Source organism: Stenella coeruleoalba (assembly GCF_951394435.1).
Source record: "Stenella coeruleoalba genome assembly, chromosome: 2".
Taxonomy (NCBI): Eukaryota; Metazoa; Chordata; class Mammalia; order Artiodactyla; family Delphinidae; genus Stenella; species Stenella coeruleoalba.
The window spans coordinates 12040535-12066687 of record NC_137147.1 but is presented as its reverse complement, the minus strand read 5'-3'; the positions used below and the strand labels follow the sequence as shown (position 1 = coordinate 12066687).

General features: G+C 38.0%; 1 protein-coding gene across 1 annotated transcript in view; it reads right to left on the bottom strand.

Annotated features, from left to right (window-relative positions):
- The window catches only part of CATSPERB (cation channel sperm associated auxiliary subunit beta), a gene marked incomplete at its 3' end in the record, with an annotated part of 166814 nt that overhangs the window by 128401 nt on the left and 12260 nt on the right, over positions 1-26153 (bottom strand). The gene's annotated exons all lie outside the window — the stretch shown is intronic.

The following is a 26153-nucleotide window of genomic DNA, read 5'->3' as shown; positions in this document are numbered from 1 at the left end:
TTGAGGCATGAGGTAACATCCTCTGGACAAGCACAGGATTGTTTCCATGGTGAATCTCCCAACTCCGTGTTCTTCTCCTGTAATGCACACCACTATGTGTGTTAGCAAGTATCTGTCATGGGCTGAATTGTTCCCCCCTCCCAAATTCATATGCTGAAGTCCTAACCCCCAGTATATCAGAATGTGGTCATATTTGGAGATAGGGTCTTTACAGAAGTAATTAAGTTAAAATGAAATCATTAGGGTAGGCCCTAATCCAGTATAACTGGTGTCTTTATAAGAAGGCGAAATTTGGACACTCTCTTGTACAGGTAGAAGACGATATGAAGACACAGGGAGAAGGCAGCCGTTTACAAGCCAAGGAGAGAGGCCTGGAACAGATCCTTCCCTCGTGGCTCTCAGAGGGAACTAGCTCTGCTAACATCTTGATGTTGAAACTGAGCAGGACCCTTTGGTACCCTCTCACTTCGTTTGGGACTCTCTGTGCCCCACATCTCTTGAAGTAAAAGAGGTTTCTCCTGACGTCTTCAGGTTTCTCCCGAGTCTCAAAAGGCTGGCTAAAGAGTTAATGATTAGGAAAATGTGAACATATAATAATAAAGAATAACTGTTGGGCCAGGAAAGTAAACTGGTAACAATTTAAACAAAAGATCAGCCATAACAGCAGAGTCACAGGACCTTTAGTTCGTCCATGAAGGACACAGATAACAATGTCTGAAGCACATTCTTAAGTTGTTTTTACAGAAACTAGACTCCCACCAGATGGAAACAGCTGACCATAAGTGCGTAGACTCCAGACCAATTGGGATCAGAAAGTTGATGATGTTGACTCTGGAAACATCACCCTGTTACCTCATTGCCAATCAATCAGAAGAATGTCCATGAACTGATCAGGCACCCTGCAACCCACATCCCTAATGGTGCCTTAAAAAACCCTTCCCTGAAAGCCATCAGGGAGTTCAGGTACTTTGAGTACTAGCTGCACATTCTCCTTTCTTGGCACCCTGCAATAAACGTACTTTCCTTCACCACAACCCGGTGTCAGACTGGTTTTGCTGCACATCAGGGAAACCGACCCAAATCCAGGGTCGGGATAATCTCAGATTTCTAAACTCCAGAGCTGTGAGACAATAAATTTCTGTTGCTTAAACCACTCAGTGTGTGGTACCTTGTTAGCCCTAGTAAACTAATACAGCATGAGACTCCATGGGACTAGGGTGGGAGGAGGGAGGGAGGAAGGGGACATGGAGAACTGGAGTGAACATCATGTTGACAGTGACTACTGCTTTTGCTGTTAGTGATAAAGTCCTACATCTCTGATCCAGGAGTCTGTATCTTTTGCCAGCACCCAAGAAACAGTAACAGACTGACCTGCCAGCTATAGGAAGAGTAAATTCCAGCTCCTTTGGGGTTCCTGACAACTGCTGAGTAAATTAAATTTAACTGATGTTTTTCTTCCCTCAAAATTGATTTTCTTGATTCAATACATTTAACTGACAGTAGAAAGCTCAACATTTGTTGGATTTTGAATTCCTCACCCTTATCACATGGTTAGGGGAGAATTGTTTTTTAAGTGCATTTTTTAGTCATCTAAGAAAACAACTTGTTTTCACAAGGTAAAAGGAAATAAATGGTCCATCAAAATTACATCTGCACGGTGCTAGGCTCAATATTATTTTTGGTATAAGAATGAATTCAACATTAAATGGAGAAGTTACCAGAGACAAACTTTGAAAATAGTGCCCTTATCAGGCAAATCTTGTATTATTTTGCTAAACATTCAAATTAAATGACATAACACCATTATTAGAACCCATAAGCTTTCCTCATCCCTGAAATACTGTCTGAAATGTATTATATTCCAGGACCCCAGTTTGGATGACTTCTTAATAAGTTATCTTCAAAGTTGCTCCAATTCAGTTCTCTCAAGTAAATATAAGAAGATCTCTAATTTCATTGAAGTGGATTTGACTGTACCTGTCTTTGAGTCAAAAACTAAAAACTTAATTTGAAAGGCTTTTAAATGCTTTCATTAAGGAAAGGAAACCCGAGAGAGCATATTTACGGGCAAGACAGCCAAGGAGTGATCTTTGAACACTGCATGGCTTTGTGCTAGCTGCACATTCCCTTACTCTAATAATTCAGCCCATATATATAAATTCATATTTATAGCTTATATATATAATTATATATATAATTTTTTTAAATTTAGAGATGAAATGTACTTTACTTTAGAGTTGACATATGAGACATTAAGTAACATGTCCAAAGTCCGTTACTAGCTAGTTACAGAGTTGGGCTTAGAACCAAGGTTTCCTGATTGAATTGATCTAGTCAGCGTAAAAAGATGCCACAAAATGAAAATTTCAAAACTTATTCCACATAACATTCTTGAGTAGATTTGACCGCTCACCAAAACTGCTAAATTTGTTCACCATAATTCTGCTTCATACATACATTAGTCTCATTCTTCTCCTTCTTCAATATTATGACTTTCTCAATTTGGTACTACCTTCTTTCAACAATTATCTCATGGTTAGAAAAAAGGCACAGACTTTGGCCTAAGATCAGCTCTGCCCACTGAGATGTTTGATCTTGGGAAAGTTACTTAACTTCTTCAAGTTTACTTTCTATTCAGTAAAATAGGGACAACACTTCACAGGGTTGTTGTGAGAATTAAATGAATAATATACTAAAACATCTAACAGCTAGCTACTTTACACAAACTAAGCACTTGATAAATATTAGCTCTGAATCCATATCTTTATACATTGAAGCAACTTCTTTATCTTCATCACACTCTCCTATGCATCCTTAACAGTCAAATTATCCCCACTTACTATTCCCATTTAATGCTTATGAGTTTCATGTAACGGTCAGATATAGGTCATATATCTGGGTATTTTCTATTCTCTGGCATCAAATAAATATTGGGAATTGTCCCAAAGGAGGAACCTACCGGTTCATTCGTAGTTACTCTGTTATCATGGAACAGTGATTACACTGTAAATTCATACTATAGTAGGGCCCTTATTTCTTACTGTAATTCCTTCTTAGTGGGGTGCCCAACCAGTTGCACTTTTCTTTTTTATATTTTCCCAAGCTTTCTTCTATACAGGCTGAGAAAGAAGACCCAAAACTGGGAGCTGAGTTTTCACAGTTTACTGGTTTAGTAGTCCACTTAACTCTGGTAACAGCCAATCAGCTGCTACCAAGTATAGAAGCATGCTTAGAAAAATCTAAAGGACAGGCAGTTGGAATTTCCAATTAACTGCCTCTTCAAAGAGCACCAAAGATCATTTTCTGTGTTCACATCAGTGTCCTGAAAGAAGAGTGGGACTTAAAAGAATGAAGACCTTATTGATAGGGTAAGCAAGAAAATTAAATACACAAAGCAAAAAGATAGGAATGAACTACTTGTGCATGGGAATCAGTAAGACCAAATGATATGCCAATCTGCTCTTCAGGTTCATTCTTGTGTAAATGTCCTTGGTGGGGTTGATTATACCCACTCAGCCTGCCTTTGACCAGTGGGCTGAGACTGAACCTTTCTTACTTAGCACCCTAACTAGTCATCAAGGTCACAGAAGCTAACAAATAATTTTTTAAATGATGATAATAAAACCTGCTTTACATTCATGTTTTCCTTCAGAAGTCCCTTCAAATGGCCATGTAGAATCTGCTTATACCCATATCATGAAAGATAGCTGGTTATCTGGGTTACCTATTCCTAAAGAGCCCATGTGAGAAAAACTTTCTCTCACATTTTCTGGTGACTTTAACTGAAAGAAAAAAGTTACTCCTCAACCTGCAACAATGTGCAAAACTCAACAAAATATCTCTCCCAATAAAGACTCAGTTCCTCCCCTATTAAGGGTAAGGATCTGCTTTCAGTCAGTTACTGTTGAATTACACTTTGATTTGAAGGAAAGCTCCCATAGCAGAGCTTTTATCTGTAACAGTAGAATGAAAATGTTCTTCTCCCTGGAAAACAAGACAGGCACGGGGCATCTAGTTAGGAAATTTGGGGACAAGGAAAGGGGCTCATTGGAAGGATGACTTTGACTTTTTCTGCAATTTTTCTCTGACTATAAAAGTGCTCATTGTGCAAAACTTGAAAAATACAAACAGGTACAGAGAAATTAATTACCCATAAACCAACAATCAGATATAAGCACTATTAACACTTTGACCTATTTCTACAATCTGTTCCCTACACATTTATGTGTTTCACATAGGATCCTTCTGTATATAGCTTCAGTATATAGCTTTCAGTCATTGTTATTCTGACCATTTTTTCATGTAATTCAACTTTAAAAATTTTTTTCACAATTACATATCTAAAATAACTACAATTTATTTAAACATAAGTCATTCAGTTGTTTCCAGTGTTTTCCTGTTATGAATAGTATAACTGAATAATCCTGAACAAAAATATTTCCCTGCATTTAAATATATTTCTTTAGGATATAAATATATTTAAGATTCTTGGTATATGTTGGAAAATTGCTTTCCAGAAAATGCAGTGTTTGGGGCTTCCCTGGTGGAGCAGCAGTTAAGAATCCACCTGCCAATACAGGGGATGTGGGTTCGAGCCCTGGTCTGGGAAGATCCCACATGCCTCAAAGCAACTAAGCCCACGCGCCACAACTACTGAGCCTGCGCTCTAGAGCCCGCAAGCCACAACTACTGAGCCCGTGAGCTGTGACTACTGAAGCCCACGTGCCCTAGAGCTTGTGCTCCGCAACAAGAGAAGCCACCACAATGAGAAGCCTGCACACCCCAATGAAGAGTAGCCCCTCACTCACTGCAACTACAGAAAGCCTGTGCGCAGCAACGAACACCCAACACAGCCAAAAATAAATTAATTAATTAATTAAAAGAAAAAAAAGAAATGCCTGTGGGACATACAGTTAAGAAAAAATGTAGTGCTGAGAATTAGATATAATCTGTAACAGTTTGATAGGCAAAAAAGTATCTCATTGTTTTACTTTTTAAAATATTGGTGCAATTTAATATTTAAGATATGCTTGTTAGCCATTTTGTCTTCTATAAATTATCTGGACATATTCTTGACCATTTTCTGTTGGAATTTTAGTGTTTTGCTTGTGAAATGGTAAAAGAATTTCTTGCAATACTTACAATGAATATTAAACCCAATTAGTCACTTAATTTTGTTTACAATGGGTTTTGATACATAGTAATTCAAATCTGATGCAATCAAATTTATCAGTATTTTCCTTTGTTTCTGTTGCCTTATAGTTTCAAAGTCTACCCCCATCCAGAGACATACTTTTCTTATGCTTTTTGTGACCACCAAGATGGGTGGGATAGGGAAGGTGGGAGGGAGATGCAAGAGGGAGGGGATATGGGGATATATGTATACATATAGCTGATTCACTTTGTTATACAGCAGAAACTAACACAACATTGTAAAGCAATTATACTCCAATAAAGATGTTAAAGAAAAAATTTAAAGACTCAAAACGTTCAAAGAATAAAATAACAAGGACATTTTGATTACCCCAGATTAACATTACTACCAGTTTAAAAAAATTATTATGGGATATTCCAACATTAGAAAAAGATTCCAAACAAAAGAAAAAGAAAGACTGTACAATCAGCCTCTTTGTATCCATCATCTAGCTTCAGTCCTGTTTCATCAATACATACACCCATTTATCATCCTCCTTCAGGATAATCTTGAAGATATTCTAGACATTTATACATATTTCAGTACATACTTCTAAGAGAAAATGACAATTTAATTTATTATTTATTTATTCATTCATTTATGGCTGTGTCAGGTCTTAGCTGCAGCACACGGGATCTTTGTTGATGCATGTGGGATCTTTCGTTGTAGCGTGCAGGCTTCTCTCTAGTTGTGGTGTGCTGATTTTCTCTTCTCTACTTGTGCCACGCAGGCTCCAGGACATGTGGGTTCTGTAGTTGTGGCACGCGGGTTCCAGAGTGTGTGGGCTCTGTAGTTAGAGGCACAGAGGCTCTCCAGTTGAGGTGAGCAAGCTCAGTAGTTGTGGCACATGGGCTTAGTTGCCCCACAGCATGTGGGATCTTAGTTCCCTCACCAGGGATCAAAACCTTGCCCCCAGCATTGTAAGGTGGATACTTTACCACTGGACCACCAGGGAAGTCCAAAAATGACATTATTAAAATAAAACAAAACCACAATACTGGACTTCCCTGGTGGTGCAGTGGTTAAGAATCTGCCTGCCAGTGCAGGGGACATGGGTTCGAGCCCTGGTCTGGGAAGATCCCACATGCTGCAGAGCAACTAAGCCTGTGCACCACAACTACTGAGCCTGCACTCTAGAGCCCGTGAACCATAACTACTGAGCCTATGTGCTACAACTACTGAAGCCCGTGCGCCTAGAGCCCATGCTCTGCAACAAGAGAGGCCATCCAAATGAAAAGGCCGCGCACCGCAGTGAAGAGTAGCCCCCGCTCAATGCAACTAGAGAAAGCCTGCACGCAGTAACGAAGACCCAATGCAGCCAAAAATAAATAAATTAATAAAAAACAAAAAAAACACAATACCATATCATGTCTTAAAATAATAATGATTTCTGGATATCTACCCAGTGACTGTTTTCATTTCTTCAGTATACCATTCTTAAATTTTTTTATAGTTTGTATGAATCAAGATCCAATAGGGTTCATCTCTGCAATTGGTTGATATATTTTTGAAGTTGTTAAATCCACAGATTACTCTCCTTTTCACCCCCATTTTCTCTCTCTTTTTCCTTGCAACTTATTAGTTGAAGAAGTAGTTCGTTTCAATGTTTTCCTCTGGATTTTGCTGATTGCATCATCGTGGTATCTTTTACACAGTAAGTTTATCTCATTTGTCCTGTAAATTGCTAAGTAGATTTAAATGCTTGATCAGATTCAGGTTAATTTTTTTGGCAGGGACACTTCATAGGTGGTGTTGAATACGTCTAACAGGAGGTACATAATGACTGGTTCTCTCTTTCCATGATACACCAGCAATCATTTATTGCCTAGATCTGTTAAATTCACTGGAGGTTGCAAGATGGTGATATTTTATCATTCATTCTTTATTCATTCACTGGAATACTTCTATAAAGATCGAATTTCCTTCACCAACTATTTGGTTACCCAGAGGTATATTTCCTAAGGAAAGACAAAATAAATGCTTCATTCTTTTCCCTCACTTACCAGTTTTGATTCCCTAGCATTGGCTCCCTAGAATTGATTTTCTAGCATCCTCATAGAAGCAAACAATAAGATTTATTTTTACGTATCATTATGAACTCATAGCTTTCTGTTTAAATATATTTCAGTGTTTCTATCCGTTACAGTTACTATCCATACTGATGCTCAAAGTGTCTGATTTTTGGCAGGTATGGTCTTCTTAAAGTTGGCTCCTGAGTCCTTTTGACATGGCTCTACTTGAGTCTTTGATTGCTTGCTTTCTTCCCTTCTTCTAGGACAAAATATTCCAGGCTCACTTTATACACTTCTGTCCCAAACATAGGATCAGTCATTTCTGTATGGAATTCTGATTCCTTTTACTGGGAAATGGTATTTAGAAACCATAATTTGGGAACTAGGCCAGTCTTAAAATATATATAAATATATAAACTTTATGGAAGATACATTGTGGCTACTCAAAACTGTATTTCTCCACATATTCACCAAAAAAATCACATAAATAAAGAGGAGAATTGATAAAACAACCCTAGAGCAACCATTGCACAGATATTACTAAGAATTTCAATTTACATAAAAGTAGAAAAATAAACATCTAAACCCAGCAGGATCAAATCCAGAGTCCACACCAGAGCAAAGTATGGTAGAGATTGTGTGGAAAAGAACAGAGGTTCACAGGAGTATAGCAGTGGTAGGATACAGGTGAAATCCTCTCTAATAGAGTTCTACCTGAGAAAAGAAATACTGAGAAAAGGTTTGAGAACTGGTAGATTAGAACACTCGTTTGAAAATCTCCTTGCAGTTTTAGGAAGGCAGCATTCAGAAGAAGGGGTAGCCTCTGAATGGGGAGGAATTTCTCAGATGTTTGATGGTGAAGAGAAAAAAGAAAGCAAACAATGGAAATTAAAGATCTTACAGAAACAAAAGAGAACCACAAAATCGGGAAACACACTGACCCCACACCCAAAAGTTTCCATCTACTTAAAAATTCAACTTCCCTTTAGCAACAGAAGAGGATGCTTTTGTAACTGGTGTTGGAAAAACTGGACAGTTTAAGAATGAAACTGGACTACACTCTCACACCATAAAAAAAAAAAAAACCAAAAAAAAACCAAAAAAAAAAACCTCTCACACCGTAAAAAAAAAAAAAAACCAAAAAAACAAAAAACTCAAAATGGATTAAAAACTTAAATATAAGACCTGAAACCATCAATCTCCTAGAAGAAAACATAGGCGGTATGCTCTTTGATATTGGCCTTAGCAATATGTTTTTGGATCTGTCTCCTTATGCAAGGGAAACAGAAACAAAAATAAACAAATTGGACTACATCAGACTAAAAAGTTTTTGCACAACAAAGTAAACTATCAACAAAAGGAAAAGGCTGCCTACTGAATGGAGAAGATATTTGCAAACAATATACCTGATGAGGGGTTAATATCCAAAGTAATCAAAAAACTTACACAACTCGACATAAAAAAACAAACAACCCAATTAAAAAATGGGCAGAGGATCTGACTAGACATTTTCCAAAAAAGACATGCAGATGGCCAACAGCAACATCAAAAGATGCTCAACATCCCTAATCATCATGGAAATAAAAATCAAAACCACAGTGAGATATTACCTCACACTTGTCAGAATTGCTTTTATCAGGGACTTCCCTGGCATTCCAGTGGTTAAGACTTCACACTTCCAGTGCAGGGGGCTGGGTTTGATCCCTGGTCAGGGAACTAAGATCTCACATGCTGCATGGCACAGCCAAAAAAAAAAGAAAGAAAGAACTGCTATTATCAAAAAAACAACAAATAACAAATGTTGGCAAGGGTGTAGACAAAGGGGGACCTTCGTGCATTGTTGGTGGGAATGTATTAAACTGGTGCAACTACTATGGAAAACATTATGGTAGTTCCTTAAAAAATTAAAAATAAAACTATCATACAACCAAACAATTTCACTTCTGGATATTTATATGAAGAAAATGTAAACAACTAATTCAAAAAGATACTTGTACCCCTATGTTTACTGCAGCACTATTTACAATAGCTAAGATATAGAAGCAAACTAAGTGTCCATCAACAGATGAATGAATAAAGAAGATGTGGTGTGTATATAAATACGTACAATGGAATATCACTCAGCCATAAAAAGAATGAAATCTTTCCATGTGCGACAACATGAATGGACCTAGAGGGGATTTTGCTAAGTGAAGTAAGTCATAGAAAGACAAGTACCATATGATTTCACTTATATGTCAGTGTATATGGAATGTGGAATCTAAAAAATAAAACAAATGAACAAACATAACAAAAGAGTCCTAGACACAGAGAACAAATTGGTGGTTGCCTGAGGGGAGGGGAGTGGTGGTATGAATAAAATAGGTAAGGGAGATTAAGAGGTACAAACTTCCAGTTACAAAATAAACGAGTCGCAGGCATGAAAGGTACAGTACAGGGAAATAGTCAATTATATTGTAATATCTTTTTATGGTGACAGACGGTAACTCGATATATCATGGTGATCATTTTGTAATGTATAGAAATATTGAACCATCGTGTTATAGACCTGGAACTAACATAATATTGTGAGTCAATTACACTTCAATTAAAAAAATATGTAGACACTGAAATAATGTATTAAAATGCTAATGACAGTTATCTCTGGGGGGTGGGTTATGGGTGATTGTTGATTTTTACTTTATGCTTTTATGTATTTCTAGTTGTCTGCAATGAATGTGTATTGCTTATAAAATTAGAAAGAAAACCAATAAATGTCACTACAAAATGTTTGTAAAATTAAAAAAAAAAAGAATTGAGAAACCAAATTTCATTAAAAGTGAAGTTTTCTGCTATGTGAAAGGCACTGTCAAGAGAAAAAAAAACATGGAGTGGGAGAAAAAAAATACTGGGTTGGCCAAAAAGTTCATTTGGGGTTTTCCGTAACATCTTACAGAGAAACCCAAATGAATTTTTTGGCCAACACAATATTTGCAAAAGACACACCTGATAAAGGACTGTTATCTAAAACATACAAAGAACTCTTAAAACTCAATAATAAGAAAACAGCCCGATTAAAAAATGGGCCACAAATCCTAACAGACACCTCATGAAAGAAGATATATAGATGGCATGTAAGTATATGAAAACATGTTCCACATCAAATGTCATCAGAGAAATGCAACTCAAAACAATGAGATACCATTTCACACCTATTAGAATGACCAAAATTTGGAGCGCTGACAGCACCAATGCTGCGAGTATGCAAAATGGTACAGCCACTTGGAAGACAGTATGGTGAGGTTTTTTAAAAAAAATTTTATTTATTTATCTTTTTATTTTTGGCTGCATTGGGCCTTCATTGCTGCACACGGGCTTTCTCTAGTTGCAAAGAGTGGGGGTTACTCTTCATTGCAGTGCGTGCGCTTCTCATCGCGGTGGTCTCTCTTGTTGTGGAGCACGGGATCTAGGCACACGGGTTTCAGTAGTTGTGGCTCGAGGGCTCTAGAGCACAGGCTCAGTAGTTGTGGCGCACAGACTTAGTTGGTCTGCAGCATGTGGGATCTTCCCAGACTAGGGCTTGAAGCCGTGTCCCCTGCGCTGGCAGGCGGATTCTTGACAGTGGTGCCACCAGGTAAGTCCCTGGTGAGTTTTTAACAAAACTAAACATACTCTTACCATATGATCCAGCAATTGCACTCCTTGGTATTTACTCTAAGGAGATGAAAACTTAAGTTCACACAAATACTTCCACACAGATGTTTATAGCAGCTTTATTCACAATTGCCAAAACTTAGAAGTAACCAAGATGTCCTTCAGTTGGTGAATGAATAACTAAATTGTGGTACATCCAGACAGTGAAATGTTATTCAGCACTAAAAAGAAATGAGCTTTTTACATGGAGGAAAATTAAATGCATATTACTTAGTGAAAAAAGTCAATCTGAAAGGCTACTTATTTTATGATTCCAACTATATGACATTCTGGAAAAGGCAAAACTATGGAGACAACAAAAATATCAGTAGTTGGGCTTCCCTGGTGGTGCAATGATTAAGAATCTTCCTGCCCACATATATACAATGGAATATTACTCAGCCATAAAAAGAAACGAAATTGACTTATTTGTAGTGAGGTGGCTGGACCCAGAGTCTGTCATACAGAGTGAAGTAAGTCAGAAAGAGAAAAACAAATACCATATGCTAACACATATATATGGAACATAAAAAAAAAAAACGGTTTTGATGAACCTAGGGGCAGGACAGGAATAAAGACACAGATGTAGAGAATAGACTTGAGGACACGGGGAGGGGGAAGGATAAGCTGGGACCAAGTGAGAGAGTAGCACTGACATATATACACTACCAAATGTAAAATAGATAGCTAGTGGGAAACAGCTGCATGGCACAGGGAGATCAGCTCAGTGCTTTGAGACCACCTAGAGGGGTGGGATAAGGAGGGTGGGAGGGAGATGCAAGAGGGAGGGGATATGGGTATATACATATGCGTATAGCTGATTCACTTTGTTATACAGCAGAAACAAACACAACACTGTAAATCAATTATACTCCAATAAAGATGTTAAAAAAAAAAAAGAATCTGCCTGCCAATGCAGGGGACATGGGTTCGAGCCCTGGTCCAGGAAGATCCCGCATGCTGTGAAGCAACTACGCTTGTGCACCACAACTACTGAGCCAGCACTCTAGAGTCTATGACTCACAACTACTGAGCCTGTGTGCCACAACTACTGAAGTCCATGCACCTAGAGCCTGTGCTCTGCAACAAGAAGCCACTGCAATGAGAAGCCTGTGCACCACAACAAGGAGTAGCCCCTGCTCACTGCAACTAGAGAAAGCCTGCATGCAGCAACAAAGACCCAATGCAGCCAAAAAGGAAAAAAAAAAAAAATCAGTAGTTGACAGCAGCTGGCAGTGGGGAGGAAGGTGTCAATAGGCAGAGCACAGAGGATTTTGGCGATAGTGAAAAATACTCTGTATGATATGATAATCATGGATACTTGCCATTTTACATTTGTCCAGACCTACAGAATGTTCAACACCAAGAGTGAGCCCTAAGGTAAACTATGGACTTTGGGTGATTATGATATGTCAATGTAGGTTCATTAGTCGTAACACATGTACCACTCTGGTGGAGGATTTTGATAATAGGGGAGGCTATGCATGTGTCAGGGCAGGAAGTATACAGGAAATTCCTGTACCTTCCTCTCAATTTTCCTGTAAAACCTAAAACTGCTCTAAAATTTTTTTCTAAAAATTTGAAAAAAAAATAAAAGAATCACATGGGAAAAAAGGGACATAGATACTCAAACCTTGCCCCCTACCTGCAGGCTTGTACAAAAAACATATGACATTTCAAAATGAACACAAAATAGCAGGAAATATCCATGCAAAGCTATAAGATAGAAATGTGAATTCAAATATTTCAGCAGATAAGAATATTCTCTCTGCCTCAAGCAAGAAACAGAAAAACTATAAAACAGAAAAAACTGTAACACAACACTCTAACCTGAATTAAAATGTTGAAACAAGGATTTGCACATTGAAACAAAAATTACCTTAAGTAATAAGTTCTAAATAAATCAGACTAGAAACAGAGAAAATACAGGAAGATGTGAAATGAGAGTTGACCAAACTCAGGAAATAGAAGAAAACGACAAAATAATCTCAGAAATTAAAGATTAAATTTCAAGGGGCCCAAAGGAAAATAGTTTCGACCAGAAATATAGTAAGGGTCATAGAGAAGAGGAATGAAAACTATTGAGAGGACAATATGAAATAAAGAAAATAGTAAAAGCATTGGAGAAAAAGTAAAGAAAATCTAACATTTCCTCAGAGCAAAAGAAACACTCAAGTATATAGACTGAAAGGAGACACAGAATGCCAACACAAAAGATGAAAACAGGCACATATCTGGACACACCTCATGAAATTTCAGGACAGAGAAATTCTCACTAAAGAGATAATCAGAATGGCATAATTCCTATCAGCAATACTGGATAATAGAATAAAATGGGGCAATGCCTTCAAGGCCTTACAGGAAAATTAAATGAGTTTTTAACCTAAGTACCCATTAAACAATAAATGGATAGAACAAAAGCAAGAAGAACTACAATCCTGCAGCCTGTGGAACAAAACCCACATTCAGAGAAAGATAGACAAGATGAAAAGGCAGAGGGCTATGTACCAGATGAAGGAACAAGATAAAACCCCAGAAAAACAACTAAATGAAGTGGAGATAGGCAACCTTCTAGAAAAAGAATTCAGAATAATGATAGTGAAGATGGTCCAGGACGTCGGAAAAAGAATGGAGGCAAAGATCGAGAAGATGCAAGAAATGTTTAACAAAGACCTAGAAGAATTGCAGAACAAACAAACAGAGATGAACAATACAATAACTGAAATGAAAAATACACTACAAGGAATCAATAGCAGAATAACTGAGGCAGAAGAACGGATAAGTGACCTGGAAGACAGAATGGTGGAATTCACTGCCATGGAACAGAATAAAGAAAAAAGAATGAAAAGAAATGAAGACAGCCTAAGAGACCTCTAGGACAACATTAAACACAATAACATTCGCATTATAGGGGTCCCAGAAGGAGAAGAGAGAGAGAAAGGACCCGAGAAAATGTTTGAAGAGATTATAGTTGAAAACTTCCCTAATATGGGAAAGGAAATAGGCACCCAAGTCCAGGAAGCGCAGAGAGTCCCATACAGGATAAACCCAAGGAGAAACATGCCAAGACACATAGTAATCAAATCGGCAAAAATTAAAGACACAGAAAAATTATTGAAAGCAGCAAGGGAAAAACAACACATAACATACAAGGGAACTCCCATAAGGTTAACAGCTGATTTCTCAGCAGAAACTCTACAAGCCAGAAGAGAGTGGCATGATATACTTAAAGTGATGAAAGGGAAGAAACTAAAACCAAGATTACTCTACTCGGCAAGGATCTCATTCAGATTCCATGGAGAAATCAAAAGCTTTACAGACAAGCAAAAGCTAAGAGAATTCAGCACCACGAAACCAGCTCTACAACAAATGCTAAAGGAACTTCTCTAAGTGGGAAACACAAGAGAAGAAAAGGACCTACAAAAAAAACCCCATAACGATTAAGAAAATGGTAATAGGAACATAGATATCAATAATTACCTTATATGTGAATGGATTAAATGCTCCGTCCAAAAGACACAGGCTTCCTGAATGGATACAAAAACAAGACCCATATATATGCTGTCTACAAGAGACCCACTTCAGACCTAGGGACACACACAGACTGAAAGTGAGGGGATGGAAAAAGATATTCCATGCAAATGGAAATCAAAAGAAAGCTGGAGTAGCAATTCTCATATCAGATAATACAGACTTTAAAATAAAGAATGTTACAAGAGACAAGGAAGGACACTACATAATAATCAAGGGATCAATCCAAGAAGAAGATAGAACAATTATAAATATATATGCACCCAACACAGGAGCACCTCAATACATAAGGCAACTGCTAACAGCTCTAAAAGAGAAAATTGACAGTAACACAATAATACTGGGGCACTTTAACATCTCACTTACACCAATGGACAGATCATCCAAACAGAAAATTACTAAGGAAACACAAGCTTTACATGACAAAATAGACCAGATAGACTTAATAGATATTTATAGGACATTCTCCAGGATAGATCACATCTTGGGTCACAAATCAAGCCTCAATAAATTTAAGAAAATTGAAGTCATATCAAACATCTTTTCTGACCACAACGCTATGAGATTAGAAATCAGTTACAGGGAAAAAACTGAAAATACACAACACATGGAGGCTAAACAATACGTTACTAAACAACCAAGAGATCACTGAAGAAATCAAACAGAAAATCAAAAAATACCTAGAGACAAATGACAATGATAACACGACATTCCAAAACCTATGGGACGTGGTAACAGCAGTTCTAAGAGGGAAGTTTATAGCTCTACAAGCCTACCTCAAGAAACAAGAAAAATCTCAAATAAACAATCTAGCCTTACAGCTAAAGGAACTAGAGAAAGAAAAACAAACAAAACCCAAAGTTAGCAGAAGAAATCATAAAGATCAGAGCAGAAATAAATGAAATAGAAACAAAGAAAACAATAGTAAAGATCAATAAAACTAAAAGCTGGGGCTTCCCTGGTGGCGCAGTGGTTGAGGGTCCGCCTGCCAATGCAGGGGACACGGGTTCGTGCCCCGGTCCGGGAAGATCCCACATGCTGTGGAGCGGCTGGGTCCGTGAGCCATGGCCGCTGAGCCTGTGTGTCCGGAGCCTGTGCTCCACAACGGAAGAGGCCACAGCAGTGAGAGGCCCATGTACCAAAAAAAAAAAAAAAAAAAAAAAAAAAAAAAAAAAAAAAAACACTAAAAGCTGCTTCTCTGAGAAGAGAAACAAAATTGATAAACCATTAGCCAGACTCATGAAGAAAAAGAGGGAGAGGACTCAAATCAATAAAATTAGAAATGAAAACGGAGAAGTTATAACAGGCACCACAGAAATACAAAGCATCCTAAGAGACTACTACAAGCAACTCTATGCCAATAAAATGGACAACCTGGAAGAAATGGACAAATTCTTAGAAAGGTATAACCTTCCAAGACTGAACCAGGAAGAAATAGGAAATATGAACAGACCAGCCACAAATAATGAAATTGAAACTGTGATTAAAAATCTTCCAACAAACGAAAGTCCAGGACCAGATGGCTTCACAGGTGAATTCTATCAAACATTTAGAGAAGAGCTAACACCCATCCTTCTCAAACTCTTCCAAAATACAGCAGAGGAAGGAACACTCCCAAACTCATTCTATGAGGCCACCATCACCCTGATAACCAAAGCCAGACAAAGATACTACAAAAAAAGAAAATTACAGACCAATATCACTGATTAATATAGATGCAAAAATCCTCAACAAAATACTAGTAAACAGAATCCAACAACACACTGAAAGGATCATAAAGGCATAAACCATGATCAAGTGGGATTTATTCCAGGGATGCAAGGATTCTTCAATATATGCAAATCAATCAATGTGATAAACCATATTAACAAATTGAAGAATAAAAACCATATAATCATCTCAAGAGATGCAGAAAAAGCTTTTGACAAAATTCAGCACCCATTTATGATAAAAACTCTCCAGAAAGTGGGCAGCGGGAACCTACCTCAACATACTAAAGGCCATATATGACAAACCCACAGCAAACACCATTCTCAGTGGTGAAAAACTTAAAGCATTTCCTCTAAGATCAGGAACAAGACAAGGATGTCCACTCTCACCACTATTATTCAACATAGTTTTGGAAGTCCTAGTCACGGCAATCGGAGAAGAAAAAGAAATGAAAGGAATACGAATTGGAAAAGAAGAAGTAAAGCTGTTACTGTTTGCAGATGACATGATACTATACATAGAGAATCCTAAAGATGCCACCAGGAAACTACTAGAGCTAATCAATGAATCTGGTAAAGTTGAAGGATACAAAATTAATGCACAGAAAGCTCTTGCACTCCTATACACTAATGATGAAAAATCTGAAAGAGAAATTAAGGGAACACTCCCATTTACCATTGCAACAAAAAGAATAAAATACCTAGGAATAAACCTACCTAGGGAGACAAAAGACCTGTATGCAGAAAACTATAAGACACTGTTGAAAGAAATTAAAGATGATACCAACAGATGGAGAGATATGCCATATTCTTGGATTGGAAGAATCAGTACTGCGAAAATCAGTATACTACCCAAAGCAATCTACAGATTCAGTGCAATCCCTATCAAATTACCAATGGCATTTTTTACAGAACTGGAAAAAAAAGTCTTAAAATTTGTATGGAGACACAAAAGATCCCGAATAGCCAAAGCAGTCTTGAGGGAAAAAAACGGAGTTGGAGATATCAGAGTCCCTGACTTCATACTGTAATACAAAGCTACAGTAATCAAGACAATATGGTACTGGCACAAACACAGAAATATAGATCAATGGAACAGGATAGAAAGCCCAGAGATAAACCCACGCACCTATGGTCAACTAATCTATGACAAAAGAGGCAAGGATATACCACGGAGAAAAGACAGTCTCTTCAATAAGTGGTGCTGGGAAAAACTGGACAGCCACATGTAAAAGAATGAAATTAGAACACTCCCTAACACCATACACAAAAATAAATTCAAAATTGATTAGAGACCTAAATGTAAGACTGGACACTATAAAACTCTTAGAGGAAAACATAGGAAGAAAACTCTTTGACATAAATCACAGCAAGATCTTTTTTGACCCAGCTCCTAGAGTAATGGAAATAAAAACAAAAATAAACAAATGGGATCTAATGAAACTTAAAAGCTTTTGCACAGCAAAGGAAACTACAAACAAGATGAAAGGACAACCCTCAGAATGGGAGACAATATTTGCAAAGGAATCAACAGAAAAAGGATTAATCTCCAAAATATATAAATAGCTCATGCAGCTCAATATTAAAAAAACAAAGAACCCAAACCAAAAATGGGCACAAGACCTAAATAGACATTTCTCCAAAGAGGACAAACAGATGGCCAGGAAGCACATGAAAAGCTGCTCAACGTCACTATTAGAGAAATGCAAATCAAAACTACAATGAGGTATCACCTCACACCAGTTAGAATGGGCATCAGAAAATCTACGAACAACAAATGCTGGAGAGGGTGTGGAGAAAAGGGAACCCTCTTGCACTGTTGGTGGGAACGTAAATTGATACAGCCACTATGGAGAACAGTATGGACGTTCCTTAAAAAACTAAAAATAGAATTATCATATGCCCCAGCAATCCCACTACTGGGCATATACCCTGAGAAAAGCATAATTCAAAAAGACACATGCACCCCAATGTTCATTGCAGCACTCTTTACAATAGCCAGGTCATGGAAGCAACCTAAATTCCCGTCGTCAGACGAATGGATAAAGATGTGGCACATATATACAATGGAATATTACTCAGCCATAAAAAGAAACGAAATTGAGTTATTTGTAGTGAGGTGGATGGACCTAGAGTCTGTCATTCAGAGTGAAGTCAGTCAGAAAGAGAAAAATACTGTAGGCTAATGCATATATATGGAGTCTAAAATAGCTTTTTTTCTTTGGGGAACTTATCCTATCTCTATAGTCTGGTGGGACTGCTAATCAAGATTCACTGCCTTGACATAGAAAACAAACTTACGGTTACCAAAGGGAAAAGGTCGGGGGAGGGATAAATTAGGAGTTTGGGATTAACATATACACACTACTAAATATTAAATAGACAACCAACAGGACCTGCTGTATAGCACAGGGAACTATACTCAATATTATGTAAAACCTATAAGGGAAAAGAATCTGAAAAAGAAAAAAAATTATATATATATAACCAAATCACTTTGCTGTACACCTGAACCTAACACAACATTGTAAAGCAACTATAATTTCTTTAAAAAGTAAAAAAAAAAAAAAAAAAAAAAAGAACCCCTGCCTTCTTTCCATAGCTGGCTGGAATAATTAAGATCTAGCCTCTTAGCAAGCACAAGCACGTGCCTCAAGCCAGGACAAACAGGTGCTCCTTTCCTGGACCAGGAATCATGAGCAGAATGACAAAAAGACTGGTGATGGTGGGAGTCCATTCTTGAAGCAGGTTCCAAACCAGATTGATAAGCACTTTTTGTATAATCCTCCCTGGAGCTGCCTAATCTTTATCTTTTCTAATCCTGGTTCATCAGCCTTTGAGTCAGTGAGCACCCTCTTATCCTTCAAATAAATTCCTTTTTGATTAAGTTACAAGTCTATTTATACTGTAGGATCTAATTGATACAACTAGGACTCAGAAAGAAAACTTGAAGATATTAAAGGCACATTATTTTCTTGTTATAACAACAAAATGAAAGGGAATAAGAAAGTCTAGAAAAATCCAAATGCTCTACAATAAAGCAATGTTCCAAATCATAATAAAAGATGACACTTCTTAAAGCTAGGGTGCTTTACTTTTCTGTTTTTTTAAAATCAGTTATATATGCATACACACACACACACACACACACACACACACAAATAGTTCTACAAGGCTTATTGCAAAAATACAGTAGTTCCTTGTATCCTCCACTCCATTTTCTCCACCCAGAGACAATCACTTTCAATCTTTTGCTGTTTTGCTTTGTTCTGTGTTCATTTTAGGCATTATCTACTGGCTTTCCACTCTGCAAGAGGGCGATTTGGCTCTCTTCTCCTCCACTCTCCCAACACATATGAACCCTTTCCATTCCTCCATTATCCAACTATCTTTTGATCTGTTTATTTAATTTTCTTTCCACTCCTATTTCCTATCTGCCTTTTTGTTGAATTTTATGAGTTTTCTAAATTTTGTCTTCCAAAGCCTTTATATTAATTTTTTTACAATTCCTGTATTTATTTTCTAATAATTGTTTTACTCTCAGAATTTTCCTTTCCATAGATTCTATTCTTATTTCATTTATGTAACATTCTCTCTTTTCTGAGGCTATTAATGATAGGGTGTGTGTGTGTTTGTTTGCTTGTTGTATAATCTCTTTGCATAGCTAGATTCCTCCAAGTCATTTTTTTTTCTTTTAATTTTTTCTGGTCTAAGTCTTTCAGTTTTGAGACTTTCCCAGCATTCTTCATGATCCTTGGTTGTTTTCTCAGATTTAGAAGCCGGTACTAAGAAGTTTACTTGAAGTTCTGGATCCAAGAGAATAGCCTATCGACTGTGAAAAGAGATAAGAAAGAGTAGCATGTTCTGGAGAAGTTGTTTCATTTGGGAACAATCTCAATGTTTTTAGCTCTTTTCTCTTTGGCTTCTCAAATTTCCCCTGGTCTTCCCATCTTCTTTCTAAAGAGTACAAGCCTGGCTGCTAGCACTCTGGGGTGTATTTAGTATTTAAGCATTCACCTCCCCCTTTCTCAAATTGATTTCAATCAGTCCAGCAACCTCTGCTTTACCCTCTCCCAAGAATAAACCTCCAGCCACTGGCTGGGTGGGCAAGGGCAGCTGCTAGGGTACAGAATACTGAGGATCTAAAAACTCCTTCCATGTGTATGTAAACAATCCTACTTTTAGCCCCACTTTCATCTTCAGTTCAAGAGGTACTTGTTGCTACAAGTCCTGAGCCCTTTGGGGGTCCTGCAGTATAAACCCCATTGCTTCCAATCTTGCCTCCACGCCAGTTTAGGATTTAGCTTTCCTAGGTCTGCTAATTCAGTTACCATTTATCTATCTGCTTTGCAGCTTTCTAAATTTTGTTCCTACAGTCATTTCTCCAGTTCTCTCTGTCCCTATGGGTTTATGCCACTTTGGAAATCCCTTTAGTGTTCAGTTTGGTAGGAGTGAGAGTAAATATGTGTGTTCAAAACCAATAAACAGCAATCCTAAATGTGCCATGAATTTAAAGAATTGAAGGAGGGTAGTAAAGAAGAAATCCACTTGATTTTCATGATAGGCACATTCTTTTTTAAAATTTAGATAGTTTCAGGTGTACAACATGATAATTTGATTTGTGTATACTGTATTGTGAAATGATCACAATAAGTTTAGTTAACATCCATCTAGGAACATTCTCTTTGATGGGCTAGAGGTTGACATTGGACCCACTAGATCCAGGACTGGAAATGAACAGTATTTACACAATCATTGTGGCTGACATAACCTAAGGTGACCCACAAAGATTCATGTTTTTGTATAATCCCCTCTCCCTGAGTGTAGGCAGGACCCATGTCTTGCTTCTAACCCATAGGATATGGCAAAGATGATGAGATGTCACTCCTCTGATTAGGTTACATTATATGACAAAGGTGATGGTATGTCACTCCCAGGATGATGGTTCATTATATAAGAAGACTGAACAGGCTGGAGGGATCTTCCTGCTGGCTTTGAAGAAGTGAATAGCCATGTTGGGAGTCGCTGGAAAGGGCCATGCAGCAGGGAACTGCAGGCAGCCATTAGGAACTGAGGGTATCCCCAGGTAGTGAGAAGCAAGGGCCCTCAACTATACAACCACAAGGAAAGACATTCTGCCAACAATCTGAGCTAAGATGAAAATTCTTCCCCAGTTAAGCCTCCAGATGAAAAATCAGCCCAGCCAATACCTTGATTGCAGCCCTATGATATTCTAAACAGAGAACCGGCTAACTTGTGTCTGGACTCCTCACCCATGGAAACTGTGAGGTCATAAATATGTGTTGTTTTAGGCCACTAAGTCTGTGGTGCTCTGTTACACAGCAGTGGAGAATTAGTACAGGTCACAACAAGGATTTCATTGACCTGCAAGTAGAGACTGCTACCCAGCCACTCCAGGTTCTTCTGCCTCCAAATCAACAGATGAAGAAGGAGGTTAGTCTACTGGCTGGGGTGATTGATCTTGACTACCAAGCAGAAATCAAGTTGGTCCTACAAAAGGCGAGTAAGCAGGGGTATGTATGGCTTACAGGAGAATCCCCCAGAGCATCTTTTAGCACTTTCATGTCCTGTGATTAGAGTCAGTGGAAAACTACAACAACCCAATTCAGGCAGGATGGCTAATAGGCCAGACCCTTCAGGAATGAAGGTAGGGTCACACCACCAGGCAGAAAAGTACAGTCAGCTGAGATGCTTGCTGAGGGCAAAGGAGATATGGAATGAGTGAAGAAGGTAGTTATACATACCAACAATGACCACATGACCAGTTATAGAAACAAAGATGATAATAGCTATAAGTATTTCCTCCTAATTTTAATATGAATGTTTGTGTATATATGTGTAAATATATATTTACATATATAAATATATATATATCCAAGTATTATATATATCTCCAAATATTTTCGTGCTTTCCCTCTCTCATCCCCTTATCATCTAGCAGGTTAATTTTACATCTCAGTACTTAAGTTACAGGATAGCAAAGGAGAAGAGTGCAATCACTGAAGGACTCTGTCCTCTTCTGGGGGAAAGGTTAGCCTGTTTCAGTTGTGCTGGGCAGAACTGCATTATGTGAGGCAGAAATATGACTCTGTTATGTCTTTATTTGGACATTAAGTATGATTTAAGCAAATGTGTATGAAAGCCAAGTGGACAAGGGGTAGACTGTGATGGCTTTGTGATGTGTCAGCTTGGCTACATTCCTTGGAATTCTCCTTCTACCACGTTTCTAGTTAGGTTGGGCTACAAGGGATATTTTCTCACTAGCTGGAGGAAACAGAAAGCCACAGCCATTTTGTAGAGTCCATGTACCTTCTCCCAGTTATTCAACCACTAATCTAGGTACTGCTGTGAAGGGATTTTGCAGGTGCAAAGACCCTAACCGAAACGGGAGGTTATCCTGGATTGACCTAACTTGATCAATTCAGAGGCTTCAAGCTTCAGCTCTTGCTCCTGGGCTCCAGGCTGCCTGCAACCTTCCCTTTCTGACTGCCTGCCCTACAGACACCAGGCTTGCTTGGCCAGCCCCCCACATTTGCATAAGCCACTCCCTCATAATAAACAAAGTAGTGTGTGTGTGTGTGTGCGCGCACATTCACATATATGTCTCTAGTATAAAGACACATGATAGATAGATGATAGACAGACAGGTAATCTCCTTCTGGTTCTGCTTCTCTGGCTGAACTCCAATACAATCACAATAAATGCTACTGACTGGTTTCTGACGTTTAAACTGAACTTTTTGAAAAAGCATAGGTTGGCAAATCAAAAAATAGAGGAATCATATTTTGTAAAGTTATAGGGGATAATCATTGGACAAACACAGGAACTATGAGAAAAGATGTCTCTGGAGAGGGGGACTAAGGCAAGAACTGACTGGAGCCTGAAACTATTGCTTTTCATCATTATTTCTTTGGTGCTACTTTGTTACCACATATTTGTATATCTTTAAATAAAAGAAAGCAACATTTGGACAGCTTTTTAAAAATATATGAAAAAAAAGAAAAAGTAGAAAAAAAAAAGAAAAAAGGACTTGTCTGGTGGTCCAGTGGTTAAGACTCCGTGCTTCCACTGCAGGGACACAGGTTTGATCCCTGGTCAGGGAACTAAGATCCCACATGCTGTGCAGTTTGGCAAAAAAAAAAAAAAATCTCTGTGTGTGTGTATAAAATTTTCCTCCCCAATGGAGACAATATAGATTAGTAAAGAGAAGAGACTGCAGTTAGATTTCTTGGACTCTTATTCCTATGGTGTTTACTAACTGTGCTACTTTGAAAAGGTTACTGACCCCTCTAACCCTCAGGTTCCATCTCTGAAAAACGGGGATAATACTACTACTTATCTCACATAGTATGTGAGTGTGTGTTTTCACATATACTTCTGCTTTTCCTTGTAAAGTATCTTCCTATACACCCTGTTATGTTCTATACTTTTGAACCTAACAATGCATCTTGAAGCTCTTTCCTTATAGCTGCCCCATTCCTTGTTAATGGCTGTTTCTTATTTCATCGTGTGGATGTACCATAATTTATATAACCAGCTACCTATGATAGACATTGCAGTTGTTTCCAATCTTTTTCTATTGTAAAGAATATTCTCACCCACATGTCATTTCACACTTGTGTAAATATGGCTATAAGTTTCTGGGAATGCAATTGTTGGCTTAAAGAAAAAGTGCTTTTAATATTATACCATTATCAAATCGTCCATCACTGCTGATGTGGAAATTAATATTCACTCTTACCAACAGCACGTGAGGGCCAGTTCTCCACACCCTCACTGACCACAAGCTATTATGTCCCAGAAAATACCATGTTGTCACGGTATTTGCATTTCTCATAGTATATACTTTCTTTTTTCTGAGGTTTTGCCCATTTATCTGGAATGTTGATCTCTTTCTTACTGATTTGTAAGCATTCTTATATGTTAAGCAAATTAGCCCTTTGTCTATGAGGTGAATTACAAAGAATTTCCTCCATCTGTCCTTTGTCTTTTTTATGGTGACATGATTTTTTTGTAGTTAAATAAATGGATTTTCTCTTTTATCTTGTGGTAATTTATGGTTTCATTTTTTAACATGACTTCTTTGATTCATCTGGAAATCGTTTTGGTATAATCTGTGAAGTAGAGATCCAACTTTTTTTTTTCAGATGGCTACTCAGTTGTCCCAACACCATTTACTGAATAATCCTCTTTTCCTCCACCGTTTTGAAATAAAACCTTCATATAATTGCTGTATATATTTTGGGTCTGTTTCTGGGTTTTCTAGTCTGTTTTTGAATTGTTGATTCACAAATGTACCAGTATCTCATTGTTTTTATTATTGCAGAATAAGTTTTTATATTTAGTACAGTTAGTGCCCTTTCATTAATCTTCTCTTTTCAGAACTTTCCTGGTACAGTAAGGCCCCTACATATGAACGAGTTCCATTCCAATAGCGCATTTGTAAGTCCAATTTGTTCATAAGTCCAACAAAGTTAGCCTAGGTACCCAACTAACACAATCGGCTATACAGTACTGTACTGTAATAGGTTTATAGTACTTTTCACACAAATTATACACAAAAAACAAACACAAAAAATAAAACATTTTTAACCCTACAGTATAGTACCTTGAAAAGTACAGTAGTACAGTACAACAGCTGGCACAGAGGGGCTGGCATCGAGTGGCAAGAAGAGTTACTGACTGGAGGAGGGAGAGGAGGTGGGAGACGGTAGAGCTGAAGGATCATCAGCGATAGGAGATGGAGGGCAAGCTGCAATTTCACTCACTCACATCCTGGGCTTGAAATAAAGATACTGTACTACTGTACTCTACACAGTACTGTACAGTAAAGTACACAAAAGCACAACCACTTGTAGAGGATGCACACACATGACAATGTATGCCAGACATGTGAACTAACTTACGAGACTGGACATGCGAACGCACGTTTGCATCTTTGAATGTTCACAACTTGAAGGTTCGTATGTAGGGGACTTACTGTGATTGTTACTTCTTAATTTTTCCACATGATTTTTAGAATAAGCTTGTCCAATTCCAAACAAAATAACAACAACAAAAACACCCTCCTGGGGTTAGTCAGATTAACTTATGGAGAATCAATATGATGATGATATTGAATTTTCCTATCTAAATGTGGCGATACTTTTACATTTCCTGCACACTGGCTCCTGGGGGGCTTTCACTTTCCACAGCCAGCACCTGTGTCTCTGTCTGAGGGCTGCTCTCAGGCTGCAAAGACCACTTTGCCTGATAGCCTGAGGTTCCTGGGAATTCATACCTCAGGGGCAACACTTAAACCAGTGGTCCTCAGCTGGGGGCAATTCTGACCTCCAGGGGTCAAACTGTCTAAGAGGCAGTTTTTGTTGTCACTACCGGGTAGGGAAGGGGGTGTCACTACTGGCATGTAGCAAGTAGAAGCCCAGGGATGCTGCTGGACACCTACACTGCATAGGACAGACCCTTGCAACAAAGAACTATCAGAAACTCCACCTTAAACAATGACTGATTGGCGGGGAAGTATAAACACTCCCGTTCTCTTGGACCTGATTTAGATACTTCTGAGATATGACCTATGCTGTCTCCAGAGCACTCCTGTGAGACTGAACTAGAATTACCTCCTTGGACTTATACATATCAAAAACAAACTTAGGGTTACCAAAGGGGAAACGTGGACAGGATGCATAAATCAGGAGCTTGGGATGAACACACACACACTACTAAATATAAGATAGATAACCAACAAGGACCTACCATATAGCACAGGGAACTCTACCCAATATTCTGTGATAACCTATATGAGAAAAGAATCTTAAAAAAGAATGAATATATGTATAACTGAATCACTTTGCTGTACATCTGAAACTAACACAAAAATCAACTAAACTCCAATAAATCAACTATACTCCAATAAAATTAAAAAATATTTTTAAAATTACCTCCTTGGAAGTTTGCCTGCTATTGTATCCTTGTTTGGTTTCTTTCTCTTCCCTGTCCACTTCCCCACTGCCCTAC